The sequence below is a fragment of the Geotrypetes seraphini genome, chromosome 2 (assembly GCF_902459505.1).
Source record: "Geotrypetes seraphini chromosome 2, aGeoSer1.1, whole genome shotgun sequence".
Lineage (NCBI taxonomy): Eukaryota > Metazoa > Chordata > Amphibia > Gymnophiona > Dermophiidae > Geotrypetes > Geotrypetes seraphini.
In genome coordinates this window covers 466715018-466730850 of record NC_047085.1, presented here as the reverse complement: position 1 = coordinate 466730850, position 15833 = coordinate 466715018, and positions in this window count along the sequence as shown.

The following is a 15833-nucleotide window of genomic DNA, read 5'->3' as shown; positions in this document are numbered from 1 at the left end:
AGTCAGCAACAGGCACTCAAAATGCTACACACCACTGGCTGAATATCAGGCCCCTTATTTTTATATATGTATGCAGTTGTATATTTTTTTTATAAATGCCACTTTCTGCATGTACCGTAGTATGAATATGGGGGGGGGGGGGGGAAACTTTATCACATTTCAAATTGAAAGGGGACAGGTTTAGAACAAACGCTAGGAAGTACTTTTTCACTCAGAGGGTGGTGGATACATGGAACGCGCTTCCAGAGGCTGTTGTGGACAAGAAAACACTAAATGGATTCAAAGAAGGTTTGGATAGATTCCTAGAAGAAAAAGGGATTGGGGGGTACAGATAGGTATAGACCATTGCTCAGGCAATGGGCCTGATGGGCCGCCGCGGGAGCGGACCGCTGAGCAGGATGGACCTATGGTCTGCCTCAGCGGAGGCAACTTCTTATGTTCTTATGTACTCCCTTTAAATACAAAGAAAGGAACAATTAATGAATTCAAATCCAGAGGTGTCAAGTATTTACTAACCCCCCCTCTTCTACAAAGTCACGCTAGTGGCTACCACGCGGCAACAGTCCCAAAGCCCTTTAAATCTCTATGGGCTTTGGAGCCGTTACCGTGCAGCTTTGTAGAAGAGAGGGTAAATTTCAGTCCAATAGTTGAACATAAGAAGTGCCTCTGCTGGATCAGACCAGAGGTCCATCATGCCCAGCAGCCCGCTCACGTGGCGGCCCATCAGGTCCAGGACCTGCATATTAATCCTCTATCTATACCCTTCAACCCCCTTTTTCTCCAGGAAAACATCCAATCCTTTCTTGAAACCCAATACCGTACTCTTTCCTACCACAACCTCTGGAAGCGCATTCCAGGTGTCCACCACCCTCTGGGTGAAGAAGATCTTCCTAGCATTGGTTCTGAATCTGTCCCCTTTTAGTTTTTCCGAATAGTGGATCAGGGTTGCAGTAAGGTGAGAAGCAAGATTTATAGTTCAATGGAAAGATGAAGTATTTCTGATAAGGCATTTTCTTTTCTGTTGCACTATGTGAACTTTATGAGGTGTACAAAAGGCAGGCTCGTTCATTGGAAAAACCACAAAAATTCCATTCATGTATATGAGATCATTTTTAAAGGCAATCTAAGGTGTTTCTCAATAGGCAGGTTTGAATTCAGGAGAGAATTGTGTTTTCATATAATCCTTACTGATGTGCAATATCACAGTCATAGGCAGTAACACAACATGGATACTCTTTCATTTAGTATGAGTAAGTTTAATTATGACAATACTACTGTACTTATTAGTAGGAGCAGTCAGCAGTGTCTCGTACTATAAAGACGTGTTACCACATGTACATTTGACTGAGAAATGTGCAAGACAGGGCAAATATTCTGTCAGTCCAACATCTTATATGAGATCCTGTAAAACCTATTATAATATCAGAGGAGCTAAATTGCACATGGTTTTAGGAATATACACATTTTTTTAAAAAAAATTATTTTTGTTTTATTTACCAGTACTTTGTTTTTCCCAAGTCATTTCATTTATGGCATTCTGGTGTTTATTTTGGTTTTTTGATGGGGGAAGCAAGTCTTCCTTTTTTGGACTCCAGCATTAGTGTTTTCCATCTACTGTAAGCTTCATGAAATTTGCAGGCAAGCAGCAGCATCCCAAGGCTACTAAGACAGGGCAAAGTGGCACATAGACGTGGCCCTACAACCCTCCCCAATGGCCTGTCAACATCTCTGCTTCCCCTCTCTGCCTCCCCCCTGTAGGTATCATCTCCCTTTCTCTTCTGTATCTCCTACATCCCTCCCACCTCCATGGCTAGCATGCCCCTTTTCACTCTCTACCCCCAACTCAAGTTGCTAACATCTACCTCTTCCCTCCTCTCACCCCATGTCTAGCATCTTTTTCCCCTCTCCTAGGCTGCTGCTTCCCCTGGTATCTCCTTTGATGGCAGCCCTGGGCTTAAAAGAAGATTGTGTGCTGCATCGACCATGTAAGCAGAGGCCCCCAGTGAAGTGCTGCCATGTCCCACCCACCTCAAACAGGAAATCTGCCTTGAAGGGGGCAAGAATGCTATTCTCAAACCAATTTTGAAAAAAACATTGCTGGACCCAACTATACCAGCTCAGTATAGGCTGGTGTTCAACTTATGCATTCCAGTTCATTCAATTTATTTGATCTACCACAAATATAAAACCAGGGTTAAAACACAGACCATTGACAAATACAACTCTACAATCATCTACAAGAACATGAGGAAAAAGACAAATGGGTAATTACAATAAAATCTGAGGTATGGGAAAGAGGAAACAGGATAAAACATGTGGAGGGGCATAATCAAAAGGAACATCTAAGTCCATTTTCGTCTAAATCATAAGTCTTCCAAAGTAAAAAAACAGCTTAGGACACATTTTCGAAAAATACGTCCAAATTTTTTTTCATTTCAAAAATCGTCTAAGTATATGTCCTGCCGATCTGATCATCCAAGTCGCTAAATCGTCCATCTTTATACCATATTTTCATCCAACTTTTCGTCCAAGTCAAAATCGCCTAGAACAAGCCCTATTGGACATGGGAGGGGTCTGCAAAGTGATGGACTGAACACCCAGACATGGCACCTAAATAGTGGGGTACCTTAAAGGGCACTGCTGTGAACTTCACAAAAAGGGTGCCATGTCTTTACCTCACTACAGCTCCCTTATAGGTCATGGTGAACCCCCCAAATCACCTCCAGAATCCCCTAGACCCATTTATCTACCACCCCAATAGCCCTTATGGCTGTAGGAGCCACTTATATACCAGTAAAAAAGGATTTTGGGGGTGTATAGGGAAGTGCACATGTTTCAATATCAATGCAGTGATTACAGGAGCTTATGGGCATGGGTCCTCCTCTCCATGGGTCCCTAACCCACCCCCAAGACGGCTTAAGACGCCTTTGTGCAGCACAACTAGGTTTTCCTATGCCAGGCTGCCAGGTGATGATGTTCTGGAGGCACAATTTTTAAGTTGTGATTAATATTTTTATGGGGTGGGGGTCTGTGTTCACTGGGTTAGTGTGTGGGGGTCTGTATTATGTGTTTGCAGTGCTTATCTGGTCACTTTGGGTGGGATTTTGTGATTTAGACCATGTTTTAAATGGTCTGTCACAACATCCAAGTTCCGTTGATCCTGTGCTGTATAACTTTTGGTTATACATGCAGTACGACTAAGTCTAAGCTTGCCCACGTCCCGCCCAAATCCTGGCCTCGACACTCCTCCTGACATGCCCCATTTAGCTATGATCGTTCAGTGGCACTATGAAGGCCTAGGTCATTTATAAATACGTCAAAAACACGGTTTTATTATCGGCACTTGGACGTTTTTGACTGATTATCGTCCAAGTGCTGACTTAGGCTGGTTTTTGGACGTTTTTCTCTTTCGATTATGAGCCCCATAAGGTATGGGATAAAAATAAGATCTCATAATTTTTTTTAACTATGAGCAAAATGCCTAAGAAAAACAAGACGCCTTTAATTGAGCCTTAAATTTCGAGAACGAGTTTTCAGTGTGAAGGTAGTGAGGTGGAGAATTCCAGAGTGTAAGTGCCATAACGGAGAAGGAGGAATTCTTATGAACAACAAGGAATGATGGGACATTTAGCAACTGTTGTTGTGAGGATCGGAAAGCTCTCTGAGAGGAGTAATGAACTAAAAAATTAAATTAAAAAGAAGGAAGACTGCTTGATAATATCTGATACGAAAGAACATATTTAAAAGGAATATGGTAAGAAACAGGCAGAATGTGTTCAGCTTTTAGAAGAAGTGTGATGTGATCAAATTTTGAATGACAATAACGTAGTCTTACTTTGGAGTTTTGAACTAGTTGTAACCGATGTAGCTGGTACATTGGACAACCAATGAAAATGGAGTTACAGTAGTTTTAACTTGTCTTAGACAATACCAAGGAGTGTATTAGGATACAAAGAGAACCTAAATGAAGAAATGAACAAATAGATCGGATTTGACGAAGAGTGAAAAAAAAGAAGAAACCACCTTTGAGATATGAGAATGAAAGGTTAGAGCATGCACAACTTTCAAAATCTTAGTTGTTGAAAATTGTAAAGGGACACCTTTCATACTAAAGTTTAAGGACCTTGCTGGTGAAATCTTTCTAAAATTACTGAAAAGACTGCATTTCTCCAACTAAGCCAATTTGTGGAACAGACTCTAGCTCTTCATACACATCAATCCAACGACTGTAATAACTTCATGCATATGTGGCTCAAGATTGAATAACTCTTGCTAGTTCTTTAGATCTATCAGCTCCTTTCAACCTGGTCGACTGCTCGCGTCTTCTTTCCTATCTTTCTAGTTTAGGTTTGTCAGACTTTGCTCTCCATTGATTTCAATCTTTTCTTCAAGATTGAACCTTTACTGTTCTTACTCCGGCTTCCACTTCAAAGATTCAGCACCTGCACTATGGAGTCCCGCAGGGTTCCATTCCCCCCCCCAAAAAAAAAAATATATATATATATATTTGTTTCTAAACTCACTAGCAATAATCTGCTATTTCTTTCCATATTTATGTGGACGATGCTCTTCTTTTATTTCTTACTGAACCAGACAGACCCAATTTCATATCATTTCAAATCTGTTTAGACAAAATTGCTCAATAGCTCTTGAAGAATCATCTTGTTTTAAATCCGGAGAAACCCATAGCCTGTTGGCTAACAGGAGCTCTATTCTGGCCATTATCTAAATTACAGCTTCTAGGAATGACAATAACTCTGGTAGATTCAGTGGCGTACCAAGGGGGGGTGAGGGGGGCAGTCCACCCCAGGTGCAAGCCCTGAGGGGGTGCTCCCGGCCTTGAAGTAATTGGAGTCCGGTCCCCCCCCCCCCCGTGCCTGGTTTCCCCACGACTTCCGGGTCTACCGTCTGGCGTCTGGCGTTCGCTCCGGATTCCCCCACCCCCACCCCCCCAGCCTCCCCGCACCATTTACCTAGAGAAGCAGCCTGCAGCAAGATCGTGATGTCAGCGATCTTTGCGCTGCTTCGGTGCTGTTTCCTCTGTTGTGGTCCCGCCCCTCCTCTGACGTGCTTCTTCTTTACAGTTTCTATCCTTTGGAATTCATTACCCCTGATGATTCAGAGAGAGCTTTCCTTGAAAGGTTTTAAGTCAGCCATTAAAACTGGCTTTTTAAACAGGCTTACTCGGACTAATTTGGCAGGTCTTCAGGGATGTCAACCACCTGATCCTATACTATCCGTTGGATATTCTGTATCTTGGTTTGTTGTTATAAGTTAAATACTTTACTATCAATTAATTGTCGTTCCTTTCCATTTGAATTTTTTGGGTTTGTTTGTTTTTTTGACTACTCACTAGAGGTCTGCACGGGAACGGGGATTGAGGGAATCCCGCGGGTGCCGCGGGGGTCCCACAGGAATCCCCCCATAACCCACGGGACTCTCACGGGGACCCCCCTCTGGCCCATGGGACTCCCATGGGGACCCCCCTCTAGCCAACGGGACTCCCACAGGGATGGAAGGCTTTGGAAGCAGGGTTCGTCCATATAATATAATGAACACATCAGCCTTAGTAAAAGAGGGGATTTATAAGTTAATTACCTGAACAGAAAATAAAATTGGGTTCCACCAAAGAGATTCCACAAGGAAAACAGCAAAAGAAACTGTGGAATTGATGATCCTGTCAGAAGTAATTGCTACTTTTATGGAAACGGGCGGGGATGGAGGATGGGGATGGAGGGGATGGAGGGGATGGAGGATGGAGGATGGGGGATGGGTGGGGACGGAGAGGATCCTGATGGGGACGGGCGGGGATGGGTGGGATTTCTGTCCCCACGCAACTCTCTAACCTGAATGTAATTTACTTTGAACTACAACTAAAAAAAAGCATGTTACATCCAAAATCCTTTTCCCCTCCCCCTTCCTTTGTGAGGGTTTGGGGGGAGGGGTTTGGCAAATGCCCCCCCCCCTCATGTGAAACAGTGTTCTAAAGCCTAAAATGCCAGTGCTTTTGCACATTTTGGACATTTTACAAATTTTTATGTACAGACCCCCCATATGTAAAAAAAATAAAAATGCAGTTTAGTACATCAGCTGCCAAGACAGATGAAAGTTTTTCAATCTCCTGTCACTGGTAATTGATGATGGAGCACGACAATGATGCACAGAAGCATGTCAGAGGGTAGATTGGAGAACACAACAATAACAAAAAAAAAATCCAATTTATTGCAATCTGGAAGGGAATGGGAAAGTGTTGTACATTGCTGGCAGGTTCCCAGTCTGTGGCTAATGTGCTTTTAGATATGAATATGTCAATTACAGTGTTCTCAGAAAACTAAATTGCCCTTAATTTGTTGTCAGCTAATTAGATTATGGGTATGACTGATTGCCAAATCTTAAATAAATAGTACATTTAATGGTACAAGTATGGACATGCTGTTTTGTGCTGAAACGCTAAATTCCTTCTTCAAATCGATCAGAAAGCATCTTTTCAATAAATACAATATGAAACACACCTTTCATTGTTTCCCAGGTTTCTTACATTCAGTGCACTCTGTTTTGTTTGTCAAAGCATTTATTTTTCATTCAGTGTAACAGTATAATTTATGTGTCTAAAAATCTTTCATACTGTTGAAAATAATGTCTTTACTTCTCCTTAAAATTAATGTTTTAGCAGTACATAAGCATCATCTCGCTATTATCATTGCCACTGTTATACACTTTTAGTGATGCTTTTAAATTACCCCTGAGATATGACATTCTGCCCTTAAGAACATAAGAATCGCCGCTGCTGGGTCAGACCAGTGGTCCATCGTGCCCAGTAGTCTGCTCCCGCAGTGGCCCTTAGGTCAAAGACCAGTGCCCTAACTGAGACTAGCCTTACCTGCGTATGTTCTGGTTCAGCAGGAACTTGTCTAACTTTGTCTTGAATCCCTGGAGGGTATTTTCCCCTGTAACAGACTCCAGAAGAGCGTCCCAGTTTTCTACTACTCTCTGGGTGAAGAAGAACTTCCTTATGTTTGTCCGAAATCTATCCCCTTTTAACTTTAGAGAGTGCCCTCTCGTTCGCTCTAACTTGGAGAGGGTGAACAACCTGTCTTTATCTACTAAGTCTATTCCTTTCATTATCTTGAATGTTTCGATCATGTCCCCTCTCAGTCTCCTCTTTTCAAGGGAGAAGAGGCCCAGTTTCTCTAATCTCTCACTGTACCACAACTCTTCCAGCCCCTTAACCATTTTAGTCGCTCTTCTCTGGACCCTTTCGAGTAGTACTGTGTCCTTCTTCATGTACAGCGACCAGTGCTGGACGCAGTATTCCAAGTGGGGGCATGCGACATGGTACAGCGACATGATAACCTCTGATCTGTTTGTAATCCCCTTCTTAATCATTCCTAGCATTCTCTTCGCCCTTTTCATCGCCACCACGCATTGTGAGGACAGCTTCATTGACTTGTCGACTAGTACTCCCAAGTCTCTTTCCTGGGGGGGCCTCCGAGTATTGCGCCGGACATCCTGTATTCGTGTATAAGATTTTTGTTACCGACATGCATCACCTTACACTTAATCGCGTTAAACCTCATTTGCCATGTCGCGGTCCATTTCTCGAGCATGTTTATGTCACGTTGCAGGTCTTCGCAATCCTGTGTCTTCACTACTCTGAATAACTTCGTATCGTTTGCAAATTTAATCACCTCGCTCATCGTACCAATTTCCAGGTCATTTATAAATATGTTGAAGAGCACAGGCCAAAGCACAGAACCCTGCAACGCTCCACTCATGACACTTTTCCAGTCCGAGTATTGTCCATTTACCCCTACTCTCTGTTTCCTATCTGCCAACCAGTTTTTAATCCATGTGAATATTTCACCCTCAATTCCATGGCTCGCAATTTTTCGAAGTAGTCGTTCATGCAGCACCTTGTCAAACGCCTTCTGAAAATCCAGATATACAATGTCGACCGGGTCACTCTTGTCTATCTGCCTGTTTACTCCCTCAAAGAAGTGCAGCAAGTTTGTCAAGCAAGATCTTCCTTTGCTGAAGCTGTGCTGGCTGGTCCTCATCAGATTATATCCGTCAAGGGGATCAATGATGCGGTCCTTTATCAGCAGCTCTACCATGTTTCCCGGTACCGAGGTCAGACTCACCAGTCTGTAGTTTCCCGGATCTCCCTTTGAACCTTTCTCGAAGATCAACGTAACATTCGCCACTTTTCAGTCTTCCGGAATCCTTCCCGATTTGATCGACAGATTGGCTATTAGTTGGAGCAGTTCGGCTATAGCCCCTTAGCTTGTCCCCTGTGTCCTTCACCTGCCCCCTATGAAATTTGTGAGAATAAATTCCTTCCATGCACCGGAGCCTAGAACAGTCTGCACAGAAGTGGCTGCAGAGGAAAGCAACAAGATATTCGAGGGGATGCTGAAAAGTTCTCAGCCCAACCAACCAACCTCCTAATTCTGAGTATTAAATTGCCAATATAGCTGCAAAGAGTGTTATCTTATTTCGCTACGTGCCAATTTGCAGAAATTAAATTCTATGTTTTGACATTGTTTCAGATCATTGATTGAACCATATCCACATCATTCTCTTCTTGGTTGGGCTGAGAACTTTCAACACCCTCTCGTAAAGCCCTGTTAATCAGCACTTCTGTATCACACAGCAAATCAAAACGTCTTGTTTAACATGGCAGCAGGTCTTGCTCAAAGGTGAAGACAAGTAAAACTGGCCTATTACCAGCTGCAACAGACAGACCAAGTTTTACTTGTCTTCCCCTTTGATCTAGAACCGCTGCTATTTTAAACAAGAAGTTTTGATTTGCTGTGTGATACAGAAGTGCTGATTAGCAGGAGTTTATTTCTTGTTGCTTTCCCCTGCAGTCACTTACCCCTGACGCAGCCTCTGGATGAAACGTGGCCATGTCGGGTCATTGATATTACTAATTAAATGGACTTCTGCTTATTTGGTCTGATTTACTTCTTTTATTTAGACCAATCTGCTTTTTGGTGTGCAACTTGCAAAATGTCAATGCAGAAAACCAGCAGTTCTTTTTTTTTTTTTTAATTCTTTATTTATAACACTCTCAGAAACAAATACAAGAACACATCACAATGGTGCGCTCACAGGAGCACCTCATATCCCAAAACAGCATAACAGCTCAAAACAGTGTTAAACAAGTTTGACAAAAAATCCCCCCTCCGAAACTCCCCTCACCACTCACTTCCCTGAACCTAACACAACCCCCCCACTCAGCCCCCATCCAATCCCTCCCTGACCTCCTCCCCCCCGAAGAGACAGCTGAGAATCCCCTATCCAATGCACCCTACACCCCAACTAGAAGAAAATGGAAGATGCACAATCACCCTACCACAGTCACCACATACTTCAGTCCCCCCTACGGGGCGCAGACAACAATTTGAGGATCTTTAGGGAAGATTTGTAGAGAAAAACCAGCAATTCTAAACTTCAGCCATTTCTTCACATGAGCAACGCGTTTTTCCAGACCACTGTTCAATTGCGATGTAGCACCATCAGGTGCATCAGCAGAGAAAAAAGTGGTGATCGGGACTATAAGGAAATGCAACTCTTTTTTTAAAAAATTTCTTTATTGATTTTTAATCAAAAAGTGTCATACAAATGAAAGAACAGTAGGTATTACATACATTACACTAATATCTGTATAGGTAACATAGATATCATTCAATAATTTCAGTTTCTTGCATATAATAATAACACAATATAACCTAATATATAATACAAATGAAGAATAAAGTTACCCAAATGTCACTATCAATTTTTACTCCCCTCCTTCCAACCCCCCCCCCCCCCCAAAGATGTGTAAAGATAAATGAACCAAAGGAAAGATATGATAAATGCAACTCTAACATACAGCAACTGAAAAAATTCAAGGATCTTAAAGTTATGTCTACAAAAATGTTTTCTTTAAGGACAACCTTGTCTTTGAACTGAGAACACAAACACACTAGCCAAAATGTCTTTACAAAGCATTAAATTTATATATATGCGATAGTTTGGAGTCAGATTTGTTCAACAGTATGACAGCAGAGATATCAAAATTGCTTCCTCTTACAGCTCCGCAGCTAATGTCTTGACATCCGTTATGTCTAAGGACTGTGGAAGCAGTCATTTCAACTTTAAACAGATTGTAAAAAATATCCTAGCATAAGTTTCAAGTTTATTCAAAAATTTATAAACCGCCCAATCGGCCTTCTAAGCGGTGAACATTATATTATAAACATATATGGGGTAACTATACATCCTTTAAAACAATAGTCATAATTTAAAACATTTAGAAACATTACAAAAACAAACAGGAACAAAATGGGAAAAGGATAGAACTACAATTTATTAAGTAAGAAAAAGAACATATAGGGAAAGGACAAAAGGGAGGGTATCCAAAAGTAGATTAAAACTACATAGCCCTAAAAAGAGCATTTAGGTCTCGAATGGGGAGGGAGGACTTTACAAAGCCTTCCTGCGTGTAAAGCCTGTTTTATAACCAAAAATACAGCAGAACAGATGTCCTAAATTTGGGACATCTGTTCTGATCTACTATATTCCTGGTTAATAATAATACAAGTCACCCAAAACAAAGACAATGTTAATAGTTGACTGCGGGGCTCATTTTCGAGATAGACATCTAAAAGACAGCATAAACTGGCACTTGGATGTCTTACTAGTCAAAATGTCCAAGTGGGCATTTCCAAAACTGAATTTCTGGATGTCTAGCAGGACTTCTTACCCACTGTGCATCCAGAGTAGAAATGGGCATGTTGATAGGTATGCCATGCACAGGGACTGGTCGGGCTTTGGGTGGGCTTAGACTTGAATGTTCCCGAGCTATAATCAAACCTTTCCCAGGACGTCTTAGACAGAACTTAGACGTTTTCAACTAGACCTGTTTGAGAAGCGTCTAAGTGCTAAAAGAGTACCCAAAATGATCAGATGACCACTGGAGGGATTAATTAATGAGCCCCACACACTTCCCCAGTTGTCACTAACTCCCTCCCATCCCCCACCCAAAATTTGAATGAAACAGTACATACCTTGTTCTAGAACAGTAGCACTTGGTATGGGAAAGCCTAGTAGAGCATCACACAAGTGTCTTAAGTAGTCAGGTGGGTGGGTTAGTGAACCATAGAGAGGATGAACCAGGCCTATAAGCCACTCTAACCACTAAATTTATGGTGGAAAGTGTGAGCCTACCAAAACCCTGATGAAAGGACAATCAATGGGACACTGTGTTACCTGGGTACAAATTATGTCGCAATGATATATATCAAATTGGAGGTGGGATTGTGTAATATGTTAAAGAGGGAATTGAGTCAAACAAAATAAACATTCTGCATGACATAGATAGCAGTGTTGAACCCATATGGATAGAAATTCCATGTGTGACGGGAAGGAATATAAAGAGAGGGCATTCGGAAAAATTAAAGGGGGACAGATTCAGAACCATTGCTAGGAAGTTCTTCACCCAGAGGGTGGTGGACACCTGGAATGCGCTTCCAGAGGGCGTGATAGGACAGAGTACGGTTTTGGGGTTCAAGAAGGGATTGGATGATTTCCTGAAGGAAAAGGGGATAGAAGGGTATAGATAGAGGATTACTATACAGGTCCTGGACCTGATGGGCCGCCGCGTGAGCGGATTGCTGGGCATGATGGATCTCCGGTCTGACCCAGCAGAGGCATTACTTATGTTCTTATACTACCATCTCCCAAGACAGAATGAGCAGACAGATGAAGAAATGTTTTCAGAGATTAATCTGTCCCCATATTGACTTTCAAAAGTTGAGTATCAAAGGACAATAGAACAACAGATGATCCAGTGTCCCTATGTCTAGATGACAGTGCCAGCATCTATTAGATTTAGAACTTTCTAACCTGTGTAACCTAACAGGGGGTCCAAAAAAATCTATGTAACAGAAAAAACCATGTTTGTCTCATAGATGCTGATGCTGTACATCTCATCCTCCAAGTCCAAATGGGGACAGATTAATCTCATATTGAAATCAACAATTCCATTGACATATGAGGTATTTATATGTGGTACATTACTGCATATTAAGCCCCCCATGGACTGCTACAAATGCAGGCTTTTCCTAATCATGACAGGGATAACCATGCAAATGGTAACTTGCAATTGGAAAAATGACGGTCGCCTCAATTTTCCTTTTTGGTGGGCGAGTTTATGTTTATGCTACAGATATGAAAAGATGAATGCGGATATGTTGGGGCATAGCAATTTATTTAAACTGGTTTGAGGCCCGTTGACATCCTTTGTTACTTCATTATAGTTGTCTTTTGTTTTAATTTTTGTTTATTTCCATACACATCCAGGACGGGGGGGGATATCTTTTTGGTTTATTCTTTGACTAAATATGTTGGATGGGGGGGAGGGATATTTTTCTTCTGCATTGTTATTGACTGAATATAAGTGCTTATTTTGATTATTAATGTCTATAATTCTTGGCATTTTGTATTAGTTTTGAAAAATTAATAAAGATTTAAAAAAAAAATAAGAAATGTTTTCAGAGATTAGGAAAGATGGCAAATTGGGCAACAATATAATAAATGGTGATTTCAACTAAACCAACATTGACTGGATAAATGTTATATCAGGGTGTGCTAGGGAGATAAAATTCCTAGACATCATAAATAGCTGCTTCTTGGAGCAACTGGTTCAGGAACCAACAAGAAGGGGAGCTATATTATATTTGGTCCTTAGTGGAATGCAGGATATATGGGAGGTAACTGTGGTGGGTCTGCTGGGAAACAGTGATCACAACATGATCAAATATGAGTTGATAACTGGAATGATGTCACTAACTGTAGTGGCATTTAATTTTTGCAAGGATGTCTACGATAATATGAGGAAAATGGTTAAAAAGAAGCTAAAAGGGTCTGTGACCAAAGGTCAGAAGTGTAAACCAGGTGTGGATGTTGTTTATAAATACCATCATGGAAGCCCAGAACAGATGTATTCCACGTATTTAAAAAGGTGAAAAGAAGAGAAAACAAGAACCAGCGTGGTTAAAATGTGAAGTGAAAGAGGCTATTACAGCCAGATAAACATCCTTTGAAGAAGGGAAAAAAGATCCCAATGAAGAAAATAAGAAGAGACATAAGCACTGGCAGGTTAGATGCAAAACATTGATAACAAAAGCTAAACAGGAATATGAAAAACAACTTGCAAAAGAGGCAAAAATTCATAGTAACAATCTTTTTAGGTACATCAAAAGCATAAAATCTGTAAGAAAATCCGTGGGACCGTTGGATGATCAAGGAGTAAAAGGTGTGCACAGGGAAGATAAGGCCATACCAGAGAGACTGAATGAATTCTTTGCTTCAGTCTTTACGGAAGAAGATGTAAGAAATCTTCCAGAACCAGACATGGTTTTCAAAAGTGATAAAGCGGAGAAATTGAAAGAAATCTCGATGAACCTGGAAGATGTACTAAGCCAAATCAACAAGTTAAAGAGTGATAAATCACCTGGACTAGATGGTATACAACCCAAGGTACTGAAAGAACTCAAAATGAAATTGCTGAGCTGCTGTGAGAAGCCTGTGAGACAGCAGTTTATTCCAAAGCCCACTTCTCCTAGCAAAGGGAAAACTCAGAAAGGGGGTAGGGTAGAAGCAATTACACCTATGAACACACCAGGGAAAGCTTTACTCAAAGTAGGCAGTCTAGTTAAGTAACAGCCAATGAGAACTCTGTAGGTGTAAATAAACAGACAAGAGAACAGCAGCTAGGGCAGAATAGCTCCATTCCCAACCAAGGCTTCATTCCTTATACAACACAGAAGTCACAGGGCAGAAGCCTATTGCCCTCAGGAGGTCAAGCTACTAGAGGAACAAAAGCTAACCCAGGCTTTTGGCAAGGAAACATTCCAAATCCAGCTCTATAGAAAGGTCTGGTCAGGATTTAACCCAAGCAGCAGGTGGACAAGTTAGAGAACTAGTTTCTTTATATGGTGAAAGTGAAATTCAGCCAGAGTATGAGTGAAGGGGAATGTGATAAAATAAGCTTGTTGGGAGATGAAGAAATGCAATGGGAGCCAGGGGACTAAAACAAAAAGAATGTGTGGTGTTGTATGAATGTGTGTTCCAGTGAGAAACACTGAATACAGCTGACACATTTCAGAGCAGTTTCAGTTTCAGTTTCAGAAGATTTTCTGTGAGGGAGGCTCACTAATTGACAAGCACAGCTGCTGCAGCACTAAAGCCTAAAGATAAAGCCCTAATCCGGGGTAATACTAGATGGCCATCTATCCCTTTTTGCCCACATCTCGCAGGTGGTTTCCACCTCCTTCTACTACCTGCATCTCCAAGCCTGACCTAGCTCAACTTCTCTACGCCTATGTACTCTCCAGGATGGACTACTATAACTCCATATTTAATGTAGTGACTGCCAAGGAACTCAAATGCCTCCAGCAGGTTCAAAACTCGGCAATCTGTCTCCTGTGCAACCTCAATTACCATGACCCCACCTCCCCAGCCCTCTATGCAGAACACTGGCTTCCGATCAACAAACGCTGCACATTCAAGGCCCTGGTAATAGCCCACAAATGACTCCATCTCACTATACCAGCCTACAACACCTCCAAACTTCAGCAGTACACTCCCACCTGCCCCCTCCGCTCTGAAGCAGAAAGGCGGCTATGCCCAGGAAGATCTCACAGGATGGAAACTGCCCATAAGTGCTCCTATAGCCATTTTGTACTACACCTATGGAACCAGCTGCCTGCACAGATCAGATCACCAAAGAGCAGTAAAATCCTTCCTCTTCATCTGAACTACCTCCAGCAAGCTGCTCCCCTATACTCTCATCTTCTGATGAACACTGCTTTACAATCAACATGAAACACCTCTCTACTTCCTGTCTTGGCCTACACTACCATGGCCGTCCTACACTACCATGGCTGTCCTATGTAATGCACATGAAAGTCCATATAACTGTATTGTACCTTGAATGTTTAACATAACTGACTGATATGTTCATATAACTGAATGTCCTTTAACTGCAATGTACCTTGAATATCTAATATAACTGACTGTAATGTGCATGAATGTCTAATATAACTGACTTTTGTATAGAAACATAGAAAGATGACGGCAGAAAAGGACTACAGCCCTTCAAGTCTGCCCACTCTACTGACCCACCCCATTAAGTCTGAGTGCTGATGACCTAGTTCCTTAACTCGACCCTCGTAGGGATCCCACGTGGATGTCCCATTTATTTTGTAACCAGTTCTGAGCTCACGGGAGGACGGGATAGAAATCTAAAGAAATAAATAGAATAAAATAAATAAATCTTAATTGAAGCTCACCAAGGGGTTTTGTTAAATGTGAGGGATACAGACAGGCAGGTTTGCCCTCTCTTTGCCTAAGACTCATGGGAGTTGTAGTCAAGTTGCTGAATTGAAAATGGAATCAAGATGAAAAAATAATCCTGCATTGGCATTACAGATTGTGTTTGTAGCAACTTGCCTTTCATTTGTGACAAGATGTTTATGCTTTGTTTTGAGACTGTTGTTTTAAATAAATCAGTGCATGGTGGAAGCACTAAATGAACTTGGTTACACTTGCCTCAACAGCCACCCCAGAGTTTGAGGAATAAAAGTCTTTAATTTTTACACGTCTGTTTTTGTTTTCCTTTTTGAGTTTTGCAATCCCCTTGGCCACTCCAGTAATACCGCTTGGCTGGTACAGTGCTTAGGATTAAGGTCCAGCTGCCAGCTGTCGCTTCTCCCCCATTTAAAATCCATATGATTGAACATGCAGTAAATACTGCATAACTAATGAAAAACTGGAAGCTC